This window comes from Hevea brasiliensis, chromosome 9 (genome assembly GCF_030052815.1).
Source record: "Hevea brasiliensis isolate MT/VB/25A 57/8 chromosome 9, ASM3005281v1, whole genome shotgun sequence".
Lineage (NCBI taxonomy): Eukaryota > Viridiplantae > Streptophyta > Magnoliopsida > Malpighiales > Euphorbiaceae > Hevea > Hevea brasiliensis.
The window spans coordinates 82,275,109-82,290,370 of record NC_079501.1 but is presented as its reverse complement, the minus strand read 5'-3'; the positions used below and the strand labels follow the sequence as shown (position 1 = coordinate 82,290,370).

General features: G+C 33.5%; 1 non-coding gene across 1 annotated transcript; it reads right to left on the bottom strand.

Moving 5' to 3' along the window:
* Nucleotides 1–2,069: 2,069 nt before the first annotated feature.
* Nucleotides 2,070–2,176, bottom strand: LOC131183655 (small nucleolar RNA R71). Its single transcript, XR_009151694.1, has one exon. It is a non-coding gene; the product is annotated as a small nucleolar RNA R71 (small nucleolar RNA).
* Between the last annotated feature and the right edge of the window lie 13,086 nt (nt 2,177–15,262).

Genomic DNA, 15,262 nt, shown 5'->3' with positions numbered 1-15,262 from the left:
TGTGGTTAAAAAAGGTAACAAAGTCAAATTTATAGGCTGGATACTCTGTCAGAATTAGTTTCGATTTTTGGCCCATAACTTGGGCTGTAGACCTCCGATTTAGGCAAATGAGTACTCGTTGGAAAGCTAAGAAGTAGGGCTACAACTTTCCTGAAGAAGTCAAAGACAGAATCATAAGGGAAGTGGCTGAAAATTGGCCGTGATTGTAGAGTAGAGAATCTGTCTTTTTAAAATTCAAAAATTTTCCAAGTTTGTGGATTAGGTTTTTTATTATAAAGATCATCTTTGCGCAGCATCTTCAACACCACGAACAGACCTTCAGAATACCTTCATTCTCCATTCATGTTCATAGTTTTAGATTTCTTTATTATTTAATTTTTTTTCTGTAAGCCATGAACATGAGCGGCTAGGTTTCTAAATTCAGTTCAAAGGATTCTAGTTCTTATGCATGATTTGTGAGATCAGGTTCTTAATTTAAATTATGCCTTTTTGAATATCTATTGTTTCCCAATTTCATTGTTTTTTATTTATTGAATGATTTGCTAAAAATGTCTATTAGTGAATTGTTTGATGTGATTAATTGCTAGTTCATCTTTATAATCCGTAATTGTTGTGTAAGATTGAATGTGAGTAGCAATTAGATTTTATTAATTATAATCCAAGTTTTCGATAATAACCTAAGAAAATAATATGGTGAATTAAATGATTTATACTTTATAAATCGTTGTTCAAGCTTAACTATTTTCTTTTCTTAAAGTAGTTATTAATTTGATGAGATTACTTAATACCAATTTATTTAATAATTAGAGTCAACAAGATTGCTGGGCTCGAATTGACGAGTGTAGAGAAGTTAGGGGTTTTACCTCGCTTTTGGTAAATCTACATTAAGTATTCAATAAGAGATAATTATATTTCTTTTGTCTACGATCGAATCATGCATTGGAATGCGAATTACCTTGGACTGAAGTTTGTTTAAATTGAGAGTTTCATACCTAAATTTAGTTCTTTAATTTCTGAACTTGATTTCTTCTGATTTAGTGTTACAACACCCTCTCCCCCAACCTTTGTTTCTTTTTCTGTTACACACGTGCACGAAATTTAGTAACTTAGTCTCTAGGGTTCGACCTGGATTACCACTTATTGCATTCATTCAGAAAATATTTTATTAGTGGTAATTTCAGTTAATTTTTAGTGGAATTGGCAGCCATCAAGAATTTTGGTGCCATTGCTGGGGACTAAAAGTTTATTGGATTTCATGTTTTTAGTGTTAGGATATTTTGTTATTAACTCTATTTGTGAAGTGTTGCTATTTTCAGGTTTTCGATGAAATTTACGGTGTTACTATTCATCAACAGAATTTTATTTGAATTAGGAGGGCACTCTATACTTGTTTTGAAGGAAATGAAGTTCTGATCAAGACCAATTAATCCATAGAATTTCTTGGCTCCACTCTCTTGAGGCCAAATTCCATCATTTTCTAGGGTTTTGAGGCATTTTTCTATTTTTACTTTGATTTTTTTTTTGTTTATGACAAAAACTTCTCAATCTAGTGAGTTGATTTGATCTTTGATCCAAAAGTAGAAAAAATAGTTAAACAGTTGAGAAAATTGGCTAAGCAAGCTAAGCAGATTCCGAGTACATTTGAAGGAGTCCAATCTCCAAAGGAATTAAGTTCATATTCGGATTTAGATTCCGAAAATGAAACCATGGCTGCTAGGACTTTGAAAGAGTTGGCTACTCCAGATCTAAACCAACAACCTTTGTGTATTCAATTCCCTGCTTTAAATGTCGCTTTTGAGTTAAAGTCTGGACTAATCCATTTATTGCCTAAGTTTCATGGTCTTTCAGGTGAGGATCCACATAAGCATTTAAAGGAATTTCATGTTGTGTGTTCCAGCATGAAACCTCAAGGAGTTTCAGAGGACCAGATTAAGCTTCGAGCTTTCCCTTTCTCACTGGAAGGCACAGCTAAGGATTGGTTGTATTACCTTCCTTCTGGATCTGTCAACTCATGGAATGAAATGAAACGGATATTTTTGGAGAAGTATTTTACTACTTCTCGTGCTGCTAACATAAGAAAAGAAATTTGTGGCGTCCGGCAGTATAATGGAGAGAGTTTGTATGAGTATTGGGAGCTATTTAAGAAGCTGTGTGCAAGTTATCCCCATCATCAAATAAGTGAGTAGCTTCTGATTCAGTATTTCTATGAGGGCTTCTACCAATGGACGGCAGTGTGATAGATGCCGCTATTGGAGGAGCTTTGGTTGATAAGACACCAGAATAAGCAAGGAGACTGATTGCTAACATGGTAGCAAACTCTCAGCAGTTTGGAATGAGAATGGATTACACACCTAAGAAGGTTAATGAGGTAAGTACATCTAATCTTGAGAAACAGATTTCTGATTTAACTTCTTTGGTGAGGCAATTGGCTGTAGGGAACATGCAAATTGTTAAGGTATGTGGAATTTGTTCAGGCTTGGGTTATGCTATTGACATGTGTCCTGCATTACAAGCGGATAAATCAATGCAACATGCTAATGCAGTAGGAAATTATGGAAAACCACAATGCAGGTATGACCCCTTTTCTAATACTTATAATCTAGGATGGCGAGATCATCCCAATTTGAGTTATGGGAATCAACAGTACAAAACTGATATTAGCAGCAAAGACCACAAGTGAATTAACCACCTCCACCTCTGCCTCCCTCAAACCAAGGTATGTCACTTGATGAAATCGTTAAGGCTTTGGCTAGCAATACACAATAGTTTCAACAGGAGATCAGAAATAGCATTCAAAACATAGAGAGGTAGATTGGTTAGTTAGCTTCATCTATGAGTAAGCTTGAAGCTCGAGGTTCTGGGAAGTTTCTATCACAAACAGTTATGAATCCTAGAGAAAATGCAAGTGCTATAATGTTGCAGAGTGGGAAAGAAGTTGATAATCAGACTCCACATGAGTTAATGAAAAAGAAGAAGCAAGGAGCAAAAGAGTCTGAAGTTCCTGAAGTTGAGGTTAATACTGAATCTAAATTGAATAAGGTTAATAATTTTGTTCTTCCTCCATTCCCCTGCAGGTTGGCTAAGACTAAGAAAGAAATTTTGGAAACTTTCAGGAAGGTAGAGCTTAATATACCTTTACTTGATGCGATCAAATAAGTTCCTAAGTATGCTAAATTCCTTAAGGAATTATGCACTACAAGGCGCAAGTTGAGGAATAATGAGAAGATCAGTATTGGGGAAAATGTGTCAGCATTAATTCAGCGGGAATTACTCTCTAAGTGTAGGAATCCAGGTTTGTTTTTTATTCCCTGCAAAATAGGTGATTCTAGATTTGAAGGTGCAATCGCAAATTTAGGAGCATCTATTAATGTTATGTCAAATTTAGTTTTTCAAACTTTAAATTTGGGTCCATTGAAAGAAACCAGTGTCATTATTCAGTTAGCTGATCGTTCTAATGCTTACTCATTGGGATTAGTTGAGGATGTTTTGGAGCAGGTTGAAGAGTCGATTTTTCCTGTAGATTTCTACATTTTGGATATGGAGGATAGTGCTCCCTCATTAAACTCAGCTTTGATTTTGTTCGGAAGACCTTTCCTAAAAACTACCAGGACAAAAATTGATATGGATGATGGTACCTTAACTATGGAGTTTGATAGAGAGACTGTCAAATTTAATATCTTTGATGCCATGAAGTATCCTACTGATGATCATTCTGTCTTTTTTATTAATGTTGTTGATACATTTGTGCAGGATGTTTTTGAGTTAAGCATGGAGGATGAGTTAGAAATGGTGATTAGTAAAGGAATTCAGGAAGTTAGTATCAATCAGCCATTAAGTGTAGAGGTTCAAGACACAGTAATGGCATCACAGTCATTACATTCTGTTCCAAGAAGGTATGGACTATCAAAGATCGACTTACCTGTATCTCACACAAAATTATTACCTTCTGTTGTGCAAGCACCAGTTCTTGAACTCAAGCCATTTTATGAGGGGTTTCAGGAGCATTTAGTGGAGGAGCTCAAATTGAGTAACCCAATTTATTTGGATTAAGGAGCTTTGCCATGTCGACCTAATGACGTTAAACAAAGACGCTACTTGGTAGGCAACCCATGGGTGGCTAGTAGCCACGATCAGATTTATTCTCCTCTTTTCCTTTGACTTTATTTTATGTTGTTTCCATTTGTTTTACATTGGGGACAATGTGAGGAGTAAGTGTGGGGGAGGAGTTTGAAATTTGTTGCTGCAATTTTTTTTTTAATTAACATCTAAAAAAAAAATTCGTACTCATAAGCTTGATTCATGATTCTATATTAACTCTCGGAGAGAAGTGCTTTGTCCTTGAAATGACTTTTCTATTTCAGGTTGAATTTTTGAGATTTTAGGCAAGGTACTAGTAACTTTAATGATGGATTTTCTCTCTTCTCCATAACATAGAGTAAATTTTTTTTCCTGCATAAATCATTTAGGCTTGATTTAATGGTGAAATGATTAGTTATGTGTACTTTAAACTAGTGTCGTGCATATTTCAGAACTTTGTTTAATCTATCAGGGCACTTTATAATATGTAGATGCATAAATTGGAGGAAATAAAAGACTGAACTTGAAAATTGCTCCGCTATTTTAGTTAAGCAAAGTAATCAGGGGTCTTCATGAACCCTATATCGATTCTCAGGCCAAAAGCTAGCTAGGATATGAGTAAGGTACTTTTCTGAAGGTGACGGTTAAAATAAAAAAAAAAAAAGTAACTGTGATGAGAGAGAAGTACCAATTTCAAATTTTTAAAAAAATTTTTAAAAAAAGGCCATTTCTATCTCTCATAAGATTTGCAAAGAGCTATAATTGTTGTGCCTTGATAAATTAGCCTTGTGTTTTAATGTGTATTGATTTAAAATCTTATAGAACTTTAATTGTGTGAGCTTAATTGATTTCAAGCATTTTGTTTTTGTGTTGGAGAATTGTTGATATATTGGTACGGTGTTGATGGAATTTATTGTGATGGTTATTGCCTTACTTGCCTCTTCTTTCAAACTTTTAATCTTTTGTTAGAGAATGTTCTGATAGGGTGAAGTTAAGTGAACTTCTATGTGGAGTTGACTGAGAGTTTAAGTCATGCTTGAGAATAAGCATGGAATAAGTGTGAGAGAATTTGATAAGTGCATAATTTATTAATTTTACTCTTATCACATTTAGTGTTTCTAATGTATTTTTATGCCTAATTCAGTTGATTAAAGTATAATTATCAATTAGACATATTTTTAAAGTTGATCCCTCCATTAAAAGCTTACTACACAGGGTTCGATATTTCAACAGAAAACACCAGGTTCCAACAAAATATACCATGTCCATTGTGCAGTGCAGAAAATATAAGTTAAATTAACAATATTACATAAAATGCTCAAATAAAAAGAGGAGAAATGCAACAATAAAGCATCAATGGCAATGCTATAGAAATAAGAATATAACATGATAAAATCTGAATTGGATGTATGCGTAGCTCATACATCTACACCTGTTGAAGCTGTAATGATTAAATGAACAATATTCATACTAACCAATACACTGTCAAGAAGCCCCATCCAATATAATACACTTCCATTCTCTATTTCAAATATATTTTAATTGGGTGCTTGCTTTTCTTGTGGGCATATCCCTTTGTGATAAATAAATAAAAAATTTGAAAATGATTTTATTAGGGTGAGTCAAGTGTGGAAGTGAATAAATCTCAAAGTGAATTTTATTTTTGAGAAATTTTATTTAAAAAAAAATTTTGCCAACTTGAATAATTTTATTTAAAATATAGTACATATTTTATATTATTAATTAATTATTAATAAAATATAATTATAATATTTTTGTTAATAAAAAATAAAAAATATAATTTATTATTAAAATATTATAATTACGAGCTAAATATTATTAATAAAATTAAAAATAGTAATTTAAATTAATATATTAATTAATAAAAATTTAATTATTAAATTAAAAATAACCAAATTTATGCTTTTTTTTTTCACACCCATAAATGGGAAGCAATGCCTCAAAAAGAATGAATTAATGTTGTGCATACACGTTAATCTAGACAACTAAATCTGCATACAGTAGTCATAGGACCAAGTCAGCTAGCAAATCACAAAGAATCTTAATCTTTCTAGATTACTTTTACTCGGTTTCAGAATTGAAATTTAATTTGGTTAGTTTTTTTTTTTTGGCTTGCTTGCATAAGAGTTATTAATGGTTTATAATTTATTTAATGTTATTATTGAAATTACTGCTAAAAACTATTTTCTTAACTATCTTAATTAAGTATCTTTATTGTCCTTTATATGCTTAGTGTTTGATTTAATTTATTTTATTTAAATTGATTTTTTTCAAATAAAATTTGTATTATTTTTTTTATCATATTTAATTTGTGTAAATTTCGCTATATCGTGAATATTAGATCGTGAAATGATCTATCCCTTATTCGAGGTTCAAATTGATTTCATTTTTAGGGTTGCTGCGAGGGATATAGGTGATAAATCTGTGCCTATCTACTAGCGGCAACATTGGAGCCAATCAAGGTATTGTTGATGATATGATTATATGCATAACTATTATCGATGAGCATCCCTATTGCAATAATGGCTTTACCACTCCTATTGATATTAGTAGCTTTATTTGAAGTGATTGGGTTTGTTTGAATTGTGTTGTAGTTTGGGTGGTATAAGGTGGAAGTATTGGAAGTGTTTTTTTTTTTTTTTTTCCATTTCAGGTATGTAAAATTAAGCCTAATGAAGAGGTTTTTGTACGTTCTAGAATAGTCAGAATGCTGTCAAAATTTCATTAGATAAATATTCATATATGTATATGATATGTAAAGCCCTCACTTTACGTAGTTCATACATTCTGCTACTCCGGTGACCTAATGTCTGTCCGGACAAGTCAGGATGTCTGGAACTACACTTCAGTAATAGTGAGCAAGCGTAAAATGATGAAATAATAATAAGAAAATATAAGAAAATTTAAGGAAAAATATAAGAGAGGAAATGAAACTAGGTTAAACGAGCCGGCATCGTAGCGATGGGTGACCGCATTGGGAAGTTACGATGAAGGCAATTGCCGACCCCAGGACCGCAGGGAACCCTCGGAATTAAATTTCAGGACATAATTAAAGGCCTATAGAGGTGTAATTAACATTAGAAATGTCAAAGAAAAATTAATGAATTAGTACAAATAAAAATGAAAAATCGATAAACCGACAAAAAAATCGATTTTACCGAAAAATCGGTAATACAAACTGAATGAGGCATTTTGGTCATTTGACAGCTAGAGTTGACTTATGACCTAAATGTCCATGAAAAATGAGTAGTATTAAATTTTGGGATCCCCATGAAAAAGGAAATTAAATATGTAATGGAATTTGGGAAAAATGTGGGAGAGTAATTTGAATTATGAAAACTTTGGAATATTAAATACTTAATATAAGTTAGTGGGGCACTAAGTGAGACTATATAAGCATATGTGGACAAATGTGGACAGCCATTCATCACCTTCATCTCCTTCATCCTTCATTGCCGAATTCCAAATTCTCTCCCAAACTCCATTGCCGTCCCACATTTGAGCTTCCATTTCCCATGATCAAGCCATGATCCTTCAATACTCCCTTCACTAAAGTTGTTCTCCACACCATGGGAAGCATGTAGAAAGCAAGAAAGAAAGGTTTTAGTGAAGATTTGTACAAGCTTCAAAAGAGGTAAGTGCTTATTTTCCTTACTTGCTTCATTAAACTTGTAATTGAGGTTATGGTGAGTAGGAATATGAAAGAATTTGAAGAAATTGTCGAGTGTTGACAAGTCTCCAATTCGGTAGCCCTCATGTCCATGGGTGTATGAAATATTTCTTCATGTAAATGGTGGTTTGAGGTGTTGATTAAAGTGCTTAAATGTATAAGAGTTTAATTAGCATGTGTATGTTTGAATTGTATATTTGAAGTAAGGTTATGAAGTCAATATGGAAGTTGAAGCATATGTGCCAATTTGGGCAGCCTTGATGTGCTTAGGAAGGCCTTATTTCATGTATATTGATGTTGATTAATGAGCAATGGAATGTATATTGTTGGTTTGGATAAAATGAATTAGGGATTGGAGAATTTAATTGTGGTTAGATATTGATTTAATTGAATTGAATGTGATGGATATTTACTTGAGTTGAATTATATTTGGACATTTGATTAAATTATTGTTTACTTGATCAATTAAGTTGTTGCTGGATATTGATCAAAATTGGGTTGTTGATGGACAATTGACCAAATTGCAAAGTACATGATGTCCATTAGAAGTGCAAAGTTACAATGTAGGTTATGCTTATTGAAAACAGTATGCATTTTAGGTTCTAAATGGAAATGAGAGACCCCAATTGGTATGAGGCCAATTGGAGGTGAAATAGGACCTATAATAGACCAATTTTCATGTAGAGGTCATGCCAAAATTCTGCCTAGAAGTGACCTAAAAAAATGACCAAATCCGGAATTGCCTAACATATGAACCCAGATTTTGACCATATGAATAGTAGTCAGTATTTTGGCCATAACTCACTCAAAACTAGTCAAAATGACCTGAAATTTATACTGTTGGAAAGCTTAGACATAGGGCTACAACTTTGGTGACAACCACTAAGCCCAGAAATGCCAATTACCAAGTCAAAATGATCGCCAAATTTGGGTTACAAAATCTGGTCGAATTGACTTTGACCTAAAAGTGACCCAGAATTGTCAAATAAGTGCAACTTGACCAGCATTAGTAAAATGACCATAACTTGGCCTAGAAAACTCTAAATGACCTGAAATCAGTGCCAAAAATTCAATAAGACATAGACCTACAAAATTGGTAATTGGACCAAAACCCAGAAACCAAGAGAAATAGGTCAATTAGTTTGATCAAGTTGATATATAAAATCTGAAATTGGTACAATTGACCATTAAGTCCAAAAAATTCAAATAGGCATATCTCCCACAAGAAATCTCCCAATGTAATGAGCCATACTAATCTGGAAAGCTAAGAAAGAGACCTAAAACTTTGTTTTAGATAACTTTCTCAAATTATAAATATATAAGGTTAGAATTTAAGGTCAAAACCATTGACCTAATTAAAGACTATGCCAATATAAGACCTTTGAGTCCAAGTCAATAATTTGGCTATAAATAATTCTATAAGACTTGACAAATTACAAGTAAAATTTTTTATTGACCCTAAGACATATGACAACAATACTTATGAAAAATGCTAGACCTCAATGTGATTACAAACAGTCCAAATAAATTAGTAAAGTCAGAACCGAAAATGCCTAATAAGGAAGTCAAAATTTAACTTTGACCTAGTTATGGTTAAATGACCATAACTTAAGTTATACAACTCCAAATGGAGTGATTCAAAAAGGAAATTAAAGAAGACACAATGAGAAACAATTTAATGAAGAGAAATATGTTAAATTTATACTGTAGCTTGGTCCAATAGATAGTAAACATTGGCCATAAAATCTGAATACTTGTAATAAAAATGCAATAAGCTTTGAAATGAAATTGGCAACATATATCAACATGTGAGGAATGAAAAATGGAACATATTAGTGACATTAAAACTAATTCACCTAGTGTACATTAAAGGTCAACATTATAGTGTCACGACCCAAAATTCTGAACCGTGACCGGCGCATAATTTAAGTATTCTTAAATCATGCAAGCCTTAGCAGAATATCTTGAATAAATATATTGTTACTTACTAATCCCACAAATAAACAAAATCCAAATAAACAAAATGCTGAATAACATCATAAATATCCCATAAGTAAACTGCGGAGTCTCTACAGATTTCAAATAAAAACTTAAACTGTTCAATAAACTAAACTAATTATTAGCCCGAGAAAACATGAATTCGGGCATACCATGAGAACAAAATCAAAGTTGTCCCTCTCCAGAAAATGGACTGAATATTTGGATCAATTGCGAATTCTCTTGATGCAAAGCAGGATAATGCAGAGAAAACGTGGTTTGAGCTAGATGCTCAGTGAATGATAATTATAGCACACAACAGAATAGGAACAGGCAGACGCTTGATTAATTTCACAATAAATTTTTCTATTCAATAAAATCATGCTCATGCTGTCAAAATCATTAATAAAATAACTTTATAAAACATATATATATAAAAGAAATTTATTCAATAAAAGTTTTATGGTACAGTGCACCAGGGTGATGATACCCCACATCACCAAAGGCCAGATGGTAAGCGCGCTACCAGATATTAGATACCTTCCTCCTCCTTCACAGATATCAATGCATATGATACTAATGCAAATCATAAACTGCAATTATGCATTACTTGATAATGCAACATAATACTGTGATAGTCCACACGGTAGGGCCAGATAACAGAAACAGATACTGGGCACAGGTACCAATTCAAAACAGAAAATCAATTTGTACAAATCAATCAAAATCAATAAAAAATTTCAAATAGCAAATAATAACTGATAGTGCAATTCCAATAGTGTATTTCAATAGTTTCAGAGAGTCAATAAAATCAAATCAATCTCAAATCAATTCAATAAAATCAAATCAATCTCAAATCAATTCAGTAAAATCAAATCAATCTCAAATCAATTCAGTAACACATCGATAAATTTTATAGTCAAATATCAATCAAAATAAATACATTAAAGGCCTGTTCCCGGAATCCTAATGGGTCTAATGCAGAGATAGTTGGCAAAATCAATTATTTAATCAAAATCGAGATAAAATTCAATAATAAAATAAAACTCTAGAAAATCACATATAAAATCATTGTTAAAATATTGATTTAAAATTTCATTAAATAACAAACTTAATACTAAGAAATTTTAAAAGGGACTAAAACGGTGCCATGTACTATAATTACCACTCACCTGGAACCTCCAAAATAATAGCTAGATTCAATAAAAGAGAGACAATTTCAGCTGACAGAATAAATATTTGAATCTCCTACATACCCAAAATATAAAAGAAAAATATTAAATAATAATAAAATAAAATAATTTTAATATATATATATATATATATATATATATATATATATATATATATATATATATATATATATATAAACATCTGTCCAACGAATATATATAAACATCTGTCCAACGAATTCGTCCCCCCCTGTTCGTCTATCCAATATATATATATATATATATATATATATATATATATATATATATATATATATATATATATATATATGGAAGAACGTGGACGAACATAGAATAAAAGGGGATAAAGGGACGAACAGAAAATAAAGGGTTTATATATATATACGGACGTGGACGAAGGTATAAAGATATATATATAATAATCAATTATTATCTAATAATAATTATGATCAATCCAATTTAATACCATTGATCGAAAATGAATTTTTAGAGTAGTTGTAACGGATCAAGAAAATAAAATAAAATTAAATTCACCCATTATTGAATAAGGAATGAGAATTCTTACCTTGAAAACAGAATCCAACGTGATGCATAGAGAAGTAAAAATTTAGGGATTCTCTATTGAGAGTATTTGATAGAAAAAGGAGGTGACAAAGAGGTTTTGAGAGCAAAGTTTAGCAGAAGAGATTATTAGGGTATATATATATTTCAAGAGTTCTATTAGTTGTATAATAGAAATAGAGTTATTATTGAACTGGGTTGTTCAGATTGCAGATATATATTTAATTTCAAAAATAATATATATATATCTAAAAATAAATAAGCAGACCATCGTAATAAAATATATATATATTTTTATAAATATATTAAATTATTATTAGCTAATTAAAATAAAATAATAATAAATAATAAATGTATATGGGTTTCCACATACTTCCCCCCTTAAAAAAAATTCGGTCCCCGAATTTGAATGGACAAAATTTTAACCTAAAGAATCAAATAAGTGAGGATATTTGGCTCGCATTTCAGATTCTGCCTCCCATGTGGCGTCACTACTTGAGTGATTATGCCACAAGACTTTGATCAAAGCCACTTCCTTAGACCGGAGTTTCCTAATTTGTCGATCTAAAATCTTTACTGGTTGCTCCTCATATGACATATCATCCCTAAATTGCATGGTTTGAGGTTGTAAAACATGAGATGGATCTGGTACATACTTCCTAAGCATAGAAATATAGAAAACTGGATGTACATGTGCAAAACCAGGTGGAAGGGCTAAACGGTAAGCAACTGCTCCAATTCTCTCCAAAATTTCAAATGGACCAATAAAACGAGGGCTAAGCTTCCCTTTCTTCCCAAACCTCATGATTCCTTTCATAGGGGAAACTCTCAAAAATACATGATCACCAATCATAAATTCTACATCTTTACGCTTAGGGTCAGCATAACTTCTCTGTCGACTTTGAGCAGTCAAAAGTCGATCACGAATTAGTCGAACCTTCTCTGAAGTTAATTGTATCAAGTCTGGTCTAGTAAGCCTTCTTTCTCCAACTTCGTCCCAACAAACCGGTAACCTACACTTTCGACCATATAATGCCTCATATGGAGCCATCTCTATACTTGCCTGACAACTGTTATTATAAGCAAACTCCACTAAAGGCAAATGATGATCCCAACCGCCACCAAAATCCATAACGCATGCACGAAGCATGTCCTCTAATATCTGTATGGTCCTTTCTAACTGTCCATCCGTCTGAGGGTGAAAAGCAGTACTAAAGTCTACTCATGTTCCTAAAGCTTCTTGGAATTTCTTCCAAAATCGAGAAGTAAACTGAGTACCACGATCAGAAACAATGGAAACTGGAACTCCATGAAGACTAACAATCTTGTTTATATATAACTGTGCAAGTTTAGCAAAGTCATATGTAGTCTTCACAGGAAGGAAATGAGCAGATTTTGTCAATCTGTCCACTATCACCCAGATTGCATTGTAACCACCTTGTGTACTAGGTAAACCCAAAACAAAGTCCATGGCAATATGCCCCCACTTCCACTCAGGGATAGGCAACGGCTGAAGTAACCCAGATGGTCTTTGATGAAGCCTTAACCTGCTGACAAGTCAAACATTTAGCAACAAAGTCTGCAATATCCCTCTTCATGCCACCCCACCAATAATGCTCCCTTAAATCACGGTACATCTTAGTTGAACCTGGGTGTACTGTGTAAGCAGAATGGTGTGCCTCCTCCATGATTTCTCTTCTCAACTCATCAACATTGGGGACACAAAGTCTAGTGCCATAACGAAGAACTCCATCATCATTTAACATGAATCCTTGAGCTTGGCCTTGATGAATATTATCTATAATCTCACACAGCTGAGAATCTCTCTTTTGAGCAGCCTTAATTCGATCAATCAAGATAGGCCTAACTCGAAAATGTGCTAAGAATGATCCAGCTATGATTTCAAACTCTACTCCCTGATCTAGCAACTCATGTAATTCACCAATCAAAGGCCTCATCTTGGTAGATATATGGGCTAAACTACCAGAAAACTTCTTGCTTAGAGCACCAGCCACTACATTAGCTTTTCCAGGGTGATACTGTATGGTGCAATCATAATCCTTCAGCAATTCTACCCATCTTCTTTGCCTAAGATTAAGATCACGTTGGTCAAAGATGTATTTGAGACTTTTGTGGTCAGTGAAGATTTCACAAGTCTCACCATACAGATAGTGCCTCCAGATTTTTAAAGCAAAAATTACTGCAGCCATTTCCAAATCATGAGTTGGATAATTCTGTTCGTGCCTTTTCAACTGACGAGAAGCATATGCAATAACCCGTCCATGTTGCATCAAAATACATCCCAAACCAATCCTAGAAGCATCACAATATACTACATAACCCCCTGATCCGGATGGAAGGGCTAACACTGGTGCTGTAGTTAAATGAGTCTTAAGCTCCTGAAAACTTTTTTCACAAGCCTCAGACCACTGAAATTTCACATTTTTCTGTGTCAACTTAGTTAAAGGTGCTGCAATATGAGAGAAGTCTTGAACAAACCGTCTATAATACCCTGCTAAACCCAAGAAACTACGAATCTCTGAAACAATTGTGGGTCTAGGCCAATGAAGCACTACCTCAACTTTCTTCTTATCAACGCACACCCCATCTTTAGATACTGTATGGCCTAGGAAAGCCACACTATCTAACCAAAACTCACATTTTGAGAACTTGGCATATAGCTTGTGTTCTCGTAAGGTCTGAAGGACAATTCTCAAATGCTGCTCATGCTCCTCCTTACTCTTTGAGTACACTAGAATGTCATCGATGAACACTATAACAAATTGATCTAAGAAAGGCTTGAAAACTCTATTCATGAGATCCATAAAAGCGGCCGGAGCATTGGTAAGACCAAAAGACATTACAAGAAATTCATAGTGTCCATACCTAGTCCTAAAGGCTGTCTTGAGTATGTCTTCTTTCTTGACCCTCAATTGATGATACCCAGATCGAAGATCAATCTTGGAAAAATACTTTGCACCTTAAAGTTGGTCAAACAGGTCATCTATGCATGGAAGAGGATACTTATTACGCACAGTTACCTTATTCAATTACCTATAATCAATGCACATTCTCAAAGACCCATCCTTCTTCCGTACAAATAACACAGGAGCACCCCATGGAGAAATACTAGGGCGAATAAACCCCTTATCTAGTAGGTCCTGTAGTTGCTCCTTCAACTCCTTAAGTTCTGCGGGTGCCATACGATAAGGTGACATAGATATGGGCTCAGTTCCAGGAACTAAGTCTATACCAAACTCTACCTCTCGCTCCGGGGGTAAACCTGATAAATCTTCTGGAAACACATAAGGAAACTCCTTAACCACTGTAACATTCTCCAAACCTGCACCTTCTACCTGAACATCTCTAACATAAGCTAGATACCCTTTACACCTCTTTCGCAATAATCGTCTAGCACTCACTACAGAGATAAGATTACTAGAGGCTATACTGCGATCTCCCTGAAATTGAAATTCTGCCTCCCCAGGAATTTTAAAGAGTACAACTTTATTATGACAATCCAATGAAACGTGATAAGTGACTAACCAATCCATGCTTAAAATCACATCAAACTCAAACATATCCAAAGAAACAAGATCTGCAACTAATTCCCTATCTCCAATGTGAACTATACATCCCCTATACACCATATTAGTGTCTATTGCGTTCCTCATAGGTATTGATACAGATGAAGGATACTCTAACAAAGTAGGTGGTGTACTAAATATCATGAAAAAGTATGGAGAAACAAAAGAATGGTTGT